This window comes from Pseudophryne corroboree, chromosome 11 (genome assembly GCF_028390025.1).
Source record: "Pseudophryne corroboree isolate aPseCor3 chromosome 11, aPseCor3.hap2, whole genome shotgun sequence".
NCBI classification, from domain to species: Eukaryota; Metazoa; Chordata; class Amphibia; order Anura; family Myobatrachidae; genus Pseudophryne; species Pseudophryne corroboree.
The window spans coordinates 348,560,911-348,569,197 of NC_086454.1; the positions used below are offsets into that span (position 1 = coordinate 348,560,911).

The following is an 8,287-nucleotide window of genomic DNA, read 5'->3' on the forward strand; positions in this document are numbered from 1 at the left end:
CCAATGGGCGGAGTATCACGTGCTAACACTGTCAGCAGTGTTCATTCCGGGTGTGGAAAACTAGGAAGCAGACTTCCTCAGCAGGCACGACCTCCACCCGGGAGAGTGGGGACTTCATCCAGAAGTCTTCACGCAGATTGTGAACCGTTGGGAACGGCCACAGGTGGACATGATGGTGTCCCGCCTCAACAAAAAGCTAAAAAAGTATTGCGCCAGGTCAAGAGACCCTCAGGCGATAGCTGTGGACGCACTAGTGACACCGTGGGTGTACCAGTCGGTTTATGTGTTCCCTCCTCTTCCTCTCATACCCAAGGTACTGAGGATAGTAAGTAAGAGAGGAGTAAGAACTCTACTCGTAGTTCCGGATTGACCAAGAAGAACTTGGTGCCCAGAACTACAAGAAATGATCTCGGAGGACCCATGGCCTCTGTCTCTCAGACAGGATCTGTTACTGTAGGGGCCCTGTCTGTTCCAAGACTTACCGCGGCTGCGTTTGATGGCTTGGCTGTTGAACGCCGGATCCTAACGGAAAAGGGCGTTCCAGATGAAGTGATTCCTATGCTGTTAAAGGCTAGGAAAGACGCTACCTGAAGTTCAGACGTTGTTAAGGGAGTGCTACAAATTCAGCCCCTTTTGTGCCTCCAGTGGCACCTTGGGATCTCAACGTAGTGTTGGATTTCCTAAAATCACATTGTTTTGAGCCACTTCAGAACGTGGAGTTAAAGTATCTCACGTGGAAAGTGGTCATATATATTTGGCCTTGGCTTCGGCTAGGCGTGTGTCAGAGTTGGCGGCTTTGTCATGTAAAAGCCCTTATCTGATCTTCCATAGGGACAGGGCAGAATTGAGGATTCGTCCCCAATTTCTCCCTAAGGTGGTATCAGCGTTTCATTTGAACCAACCTATTGTGGTGCCTGCGGCTACTCGGGACTTGGAGGCCTCCAAGTTGCTGGATGTAGTTCGGGCCCTGAAAATCTATGTTTCTAGGATGGCTAGAGTCAGAAATACTGACTCGCTGTTTATCTTGCATGCACCCAACAAGCTGGGTGCTCCTGCTTCTAAGCAGACTATTGCTCGCTGGATCTGTAGCACGATTCAACTTGCACATTCTGCGGCTGGACTGCCGCATCCTAAATCAGTAAAAGCCCATTCCACGAGGAAGGGGGCTCTTCTTGGGCGGCTGCCCAAGGGGTCTCGGCATTACAACTTTGCCGAGCTGCTACCTGGTCGGGGTCAAACACGTTTGAAAAATTCTACAAGTTTGATACCATGGCTGAGGAGGACCTTGAGTTTGCTCATGCGGTGCTGCAGAGTCATCCGCACTCTCCCGCCCGTTTGGGAGCTTTGGTATAATCCCCATGGTCCTTACGGAGTACCCAGCATCCACTAGGACGTCAGAGAAAATAAGAATTTACTCACCGGTAATTCTATTTCTCGTAGTCTGTAGTGGATGCTGGGAGCCCGTCCCAAGTGCGGATTTTCTGCAATACTTGTATATAGTTATTGCTTAACTAAAGGGTTATTGTTATGAGCCATCTGTTCAGTGAGGCTCAGTTGTTATTCATACTGTTAACTGGGTATAGTTATCACGAGTTGTACGGTGTGATTGGTGTGGCTGGTATGAGTCTTACCCTGGATTCCAAATCCTTTCCTTGTAGTGTCAGCTCTTCCGGGCACAGTTTCCCTAACTGAGGTCTGGAGGAGGGGCATAGAGGGAGGAGCCAGTGCACACCAGATAGTACCTAATCTTTCTTTTAGAGTGCCCAGTCTCCTGCGGAGCCCGTCTATTCCCCATGGTCCTTACGGAGTACCCAGCATCCACTACGGACTACGAGAAATAGAATTACCGGTGAGTAAATTCTTATTTTTACATTGCCTGTTTTCTCTGCACTGTAGAACAGGGGCGGAGCCATGATGACACACCTCAGACCGCCCACCTCCCCGCCGGCCATGCCCCGTACAGCCCATCTTGCTGCCGGCCATGCCCTGTATAGCCCACCTTGCCGCCTGCCACGCCCCCACGCGCCTACCACGCTGCAACCTCCCGGAGAAAGGGGCAGCAAAGTGGGCAAGCATGGATTGGTGAGGTGACATTAGATATCTGAATGCACACAATCTTCTTTATGACCTTAATCAACTCCGTTACTTTGTTCCGTGTAAATATTTGTACAATTAGACTCCTCGTACTACAATAGATCTTCATACAATTCTAGAGATGACCAAATTTGCAGAAACATTTTTGAACAAACGGAATTCGGTGGAACCAGCCCCCTTTTGTTTTTGTTTGGAGATGCGACGCTCCAGCAACACAATGTTTGATTTTAGCGTTTGCCTCTATTTTTTTCAGATTAATCATTTTAAATATCTACTTATATAGGAATTTATAGACTATAAATTTGTATGGAGCTCTGCAGTATTGTTGCGGTGGGAATAAGGCTGTAATAGCAGAACAAAGCAGAGTCACGAATATAGCTACTGAAATTCATACAAACGGATATACCTGCATCAGACACAGCTGACCCCGCACAGAGTATCTGCCAATGACGCCTGTGTTTTTCCAGTCCCTCGCCTGCGATGCTTCCTGTAACACAGCGCTACTTCCAGACACAGGAACTAGTGCAAGAAAGGAGGAAAGAGGCTAAATCCCCCCCAAATTACTGCCACGTTGCTGTACTAAATCAGACTCATCTACACCGCTAAGCCACGGAATGACATAGAGGCGCGTCCCTATGTACCCTGACGATGACGGAAACATCTCGGTCTAAAACCTCTGCCAGAACTGGCCCTTCCAAAGATAAAGAAACTTTAAAAAAATATTTATTTTTTGAGGGGGGCACCCTTTAATTTCTCCTTTTCACTCCAGCACAGAGGGGCATATTTATCGGAGAGAGGGGGTCATTCCGAGTTGATCGCTCGCTAGCAGTTTTTAGCAGCCGTGCAAACGCTATGCCGCCGCCCACTGGGAGTGTATTTTAGCTTAGCAGAAGTGCCAACGAAGGGATCGCAGAGCGGCTACAAAATCATTTTGTGCAGTTTCAGAGTAGCTCCAGACCTACTCAGCGCTTGCGATCACTTCAGACTGTTCAGTTCCTGATTTGACGTCACAAACCCGCCCAGCGTTCGCCCAGCCACGCCTGCGTTTTTTCCTGGCACGCCTGCATTTTTCCAAACACTCCCTGAAAACGGTCAGTTGACACCCAGAAACGCCCACTTTATGTCAATCACTCTGCGGCTGCCTGTGCGACTGAAAAGCATCGCTAGACCCTGTGTAAAACGACATCGTTCGTTGTAATAGCGCCGCATATGCATGTGCAAAAGTGCAGTTTTTTTGCCTCATCGCTACACAGCGAACGAATGCAGCTAGCGAACAACTCGGAATGACCCCCAGAGATTCTCCAAAAAAAAAATTGCAAAAGATCAGGGATTTCCCCTGTATAATGAATAATTCCTCGCAGGATACGATGCACATTTCCCAGGATTGCCCGTATCTGATGCACTGCATTCGTTGCGGAAATCTAAGTTTAGGCAACCTGACACATTATAATCTTCTCACTAGCAGTTTTCCTGCTGCAACCTAAACTGAATTACAGAAGAAGTTGTACTGCCAAGCCTTATTTTCTATTTATAGGCTCGGGTCCTCGGCAGCTCCCAACAAACTCCCTCCAGGCGCTACCGGTACCTGTAATATATTTCCAGGGCTCTATGGCCTGAGGAAGTTTGAATGAATACACTGTTCAGTACAAATGTGTCACTAAACCTCATTGGACTGGTGACAACCAATCAGTTCTTTCCGTTATACAGAGAATCAAACGTCTTCAGGATACTGAGCTCTTGCAAAAGTGATCATTGTTAATTGGGGATGATGTGTGTGCGAAATAGTGTGGCTGCAGGGACTATTTAATGCTTAAATGTTTTTTTGTTTTGTTTTTATTAATAACCAAGCATTTCAGACCAGAATATCGCAACACGGTTGAAAAAGTACCATGCTGGTAGGTCTGGTTCAGGCCAATCATGGGCCACATACAACCCTCAAGATGAAACTTTATGGGTGGGATGCATTGAACTGTATTTTGCGGTCAATCCTTCAAAAATGCAGTTTTCGGAGGTTTGGGCACTTTTCACATGTACACCAGGCCCCGGAATGCAGAGCTTGGACCCAGTGGGTGACAGATGGTATAGCCCAATAGAAGCCTATGGGCTTCAATGCACATTTTCCTCTGAGGGGGATCCAATCGGATTCCTCCTAGAGCCCTCTGCCGCATGCACGTCATACGATGCAGAGCAGAAGGACTCTGTGGTCTAAAACCTGGACGTGCTTCCATTGCAAAGGACATGTCTTATCAGGAGAGCTGTCCTTTGTCATTTTTTTCAAACTTTAGGTGTTAATAAATGTCGCTATGCGCCCAGACCAATCCTATTCTCGATGTGGCTGAGCAGAATGGATATCAAAACACTTCCATTCCTGATTATTTAGTTTAAACAATTTCAATCGAAGCCAAAAACAAAGAGGCCCATCGTTGATTGCTCATGTTAGCCTCTTGTTCTCCCTGACTGTTCTTTAACCTGTGGAGCACACCAGCAGGGGAATCTGTCTGCACAGGGCCAGGAGCAAAACTCAGCAGAAAGACCCAGACATCCATATTTAACAACTATTCATTTCATACACAGCGGCATGTATTGTCTTCCCATCACTCGTGCTGGCAGGCAGGCCTATTGTCTGCTGACTGGCATATGGTAATGCGGGAATTGGGGACGGCAATCCCTATGGGACAGATTTGTTTACATTAATGGGTCGTTATAAGTCAACTATTTAATTCTACCTTGAAATGAATTGTGCCCATGTCAAATTATCCTTATGAAATTCTAAAATCCTGTCAGGAAGGTTTGCAATGCAAATTGAGGAGTGTTTCCAAACCTGCCCTTCCTTCATGTGCCACAGGACTTTCCCCTCACATGGCTGACCAGCCGGTCGCTGGGGAACTGTGGGAGGAATGGCTAAAAATACAATTTCCCACTCATCTCCATTATTTAACACGGATATAACTTTGAGAGAGGTGGAGGCAGCCATCTTGGACATAGTCCATAGTTTGTTGTCTATAATTTACCAGGGACACAAAGTATATTATGTAATTTGAAGTAGAGTCTTCATCAGGGATGTTTTTATAGCTTATCCTTTAGGGGCTAATTCTGAAGTGGAGGGGGGGGGGGGGGGGGGGTGAAGGGACACAAGAAAAAAAGAGCAAGTCATTTTGCACCTTGGCAAAACTATGTTCCACTACAAGGGGAGGAGATGGATAATGTGCAGAGGAGGACAGATTTGGGAGGGGGTGTCCAAACTCAAATCTAAATTGCGGCATACTTGCTTACTTTCTTCATTTCCTCTCCCTTCAGACCCAAGATTCCCCGCATTATCTCCCTAGGAAATGGTCAGGATGTAGGATCTGCCTACTCTTCCTGGGCAGCACAGGGGTGCTACCCAAAAAAGTGTGAGTCTCCCGGATCTTACCCGAGAGTAGGCAAGTATGAAGTGCAGTGAAATAATAAAGTTCTCTGTCAGTGATGTGCTACATGCAACAGCAGCTTGTATTTACCCTGCATGCAAAAAACAATGTATTCCGGAAGTGATCAAGCCCTTGGGTGGGTGAAACCGGTCTTCCGCTGTCCGCTACAGCCACACCTGGTCCCAGACTCACGGCTCATCCATCCCCGTTGAACAGGTTTTATCCTGCCGACACAAGAGTGTATGGCGGTTTTGTTATCCTTGGTGCATTTTTGTCCGCTGTGACCGTAATTGGTCCCGGACTCACGGTGCACTAAACTCCCGCTGATAGGCTTTATCCTGCTATTATGTTAGTGTACAGCGTTTTGTTATTTGGCCACAGTGCCTTAAATGATTTGATTGTTTCTGATCCCTGTATACCGGGGAAATGTCACGTTGACACCTGCCCAGGATTTCTTTGTAATTTATATACAATTCACAGTGACTAATCTCAATTGTGATTTCTTGCAGTTTTAGGCACTTGCATTATTCCTTATTCCTTTAACACCAAGAGATAGGTCACCTTCCATTTATTACATAGAACATTTTTTATTTTTTCTTGCTTCCATTTTCTCTATAGTGTGTATACTCAAATACAGGTGATTTACATATAAGTGATTATCCTGTCTACATTAAGGTTCATCCATAACTGGTATTATTACAGCCAATTTAATACCTGTATGCAATATTTTTCTATCTTGCTCGTGGACTCTCACCAGTGATCCTGAGATGCAGCATGAGTGTTTTTACACCTAGCTGTTTTTTCACCTCTGCCTAACATTGGCAGCAGATCCACCATTTTGTTCCTTCCCACTTTTCTATATGTGACTCTTTTCTCTAAGTGATCTCTCATCAGTGATCCAGGGAGTGGTTGCGTCCTCTAAGTTTCTACTATCATACCACACTGATAATGCCCAATACCGTCCGAACTTGGAAGCTAAACTGTGTTGGGATTGATTAGTACTTGGATGGGAGACCACTTGGGAATACCAAGTTTAGTAGAATCATTTGTTCATTATAAGACTCTGTGCCTAACATTGATAGCAGAATCACTGCTCTAGACTTTCTTCCAAACCTTTATCCTACTGGATTTTCATCCTTTCAGTATTGATACCTGGTTCAGTGTTAACACAAGTGACATCTCCATGAATCTACACTGTATAGACCACAAGGTCTCTATCAAATATCTGTTTGCAGGTGTGGCTACTTTGGTCCCAACGGTTATAGACTCTGATGCGATTGACTTAAGTACAAAGATACGTTGGCAATCACAGACCAAAGTTTTTATATTGAATGTTGTTTGTCTTTAATTCTGGATAACTTTATCGTGTTTTAATGGTATTTATTAAAAGCGTACATTTTAAAGAATTAATTCTTTCATCTTGATCATTGTATATTCATTTAAGAGTGTACCCACAAAGAGTCTTGCTTCTTCTCTACCTTGTTTGAATGATTACTATATGCCATGCCAGTTTCTCCAAAACATACAACACAGTGCTAAACTAAATCCATAAATTACTAATGCTATTACAATCCCGGAATATGATGCAAAATAAGTGTTTGACATTAAAAGTCAACATAAAGATTGCAGCATTAGCTCCGAGGCTTATGTTGTCACACAGATCCGTAACCTATTAGTCCTCATCATTCTGTATGGTAGATTTGTCACTTCTAGATGGAAACCACATCAGCTGGAGAAAGGTCTCGCTCTTTGCAGACTGACATCCTGGATAATGAGATTGGGACACAGCATAAACCGAGTGAGACTGAAGACCCCATTTCAATGACATATTCAGGTGATTTCAGAAATGGCAAGACTTGCCAATACTCATTGTGATGGGGGAACCACTGCATCAATATCAATGTAAAGGTCACACCTCAGATAAATCAATCCATCAACCTAACATGTGTCAGAGTACAGGGGTCCTGTTGTAGAACAGCACGGATGGTTCACGGATAATAATGGCTATGACATGGGCAATTTTATCACACCGTGCAAAAATTACATTTCTTTTTCATCCACTAGGGGGCACAGGATTAATTACACAGGGTATAGGCTGGATTGGGAGTGAGGCAGGCACCAAAGAGTTACTTTCATCATCTCAGCATGCCCTAGCCTCTCTGTCCCCTATATCCCGCTCCCAACACAAGGCCTGCCAGTTTCTTCTTTGGTGCTGGGCAGGAGGCACCTTTTAAAAAGAGGGGGCTGTATATCAGCCCTGATTTACTTTCCTTAAATTTTTTTCTCTTACAACAAGATGAGCAGTGGTGTGGGAGGACACTGCAAGCGCCCGCAATGCCGCTCCGACAACCAGCATCGATGGCAGCAGCACCGGCGACCCGGTCGGTGACTTCTGCTGCGGACCTCCAGGATGGCTGCGCTTCTGGAGGACCTGCAACTACACACTGAGCTGGGACAGTGAGTAAAACCAGATGTTTGCAGGAAGCTGCCACATGGTTGTGACAGCCCCCCCCCCCCCCCCCCCCCACTAGCAGGAGACAACAGGGGCAAGTGCAGTGGAGGCCCTAGGGTTTTGCACCTGGGGGGAGGTGAGCCTAGCCTGTAGCCCCTCCCCCACCACTGAGGATTGCTTCCCCAGGATTACTTCTCCTTCTCACTTGCACCTGATAATTAAAGCAGGTGCTGTAGGTTAAGATCATTGTACTAGCAGGAGTACTGTGTTGGTGGAATTTACCACATTACTGCACCAGCACTAAAGGAGAGGGAGGTATATGTTATGGTATATC

The 8,287-nt window shown here is 45.8% G+C and overlaps 1 pseudogene; it reads left to right on the forward strand.

The window, feature by feature from the left end:
* The first annotated feature begins 6,425 nt into the window (after window positions 1-6,425).
* LOC134970427 (5S ribosomal RNA) lies at window positions 6,426-6,544 on the forward strand (annotated as a pseudogene).
* Window positions 6,545-8,287: the final 1,743 nt, after the last annotated feature.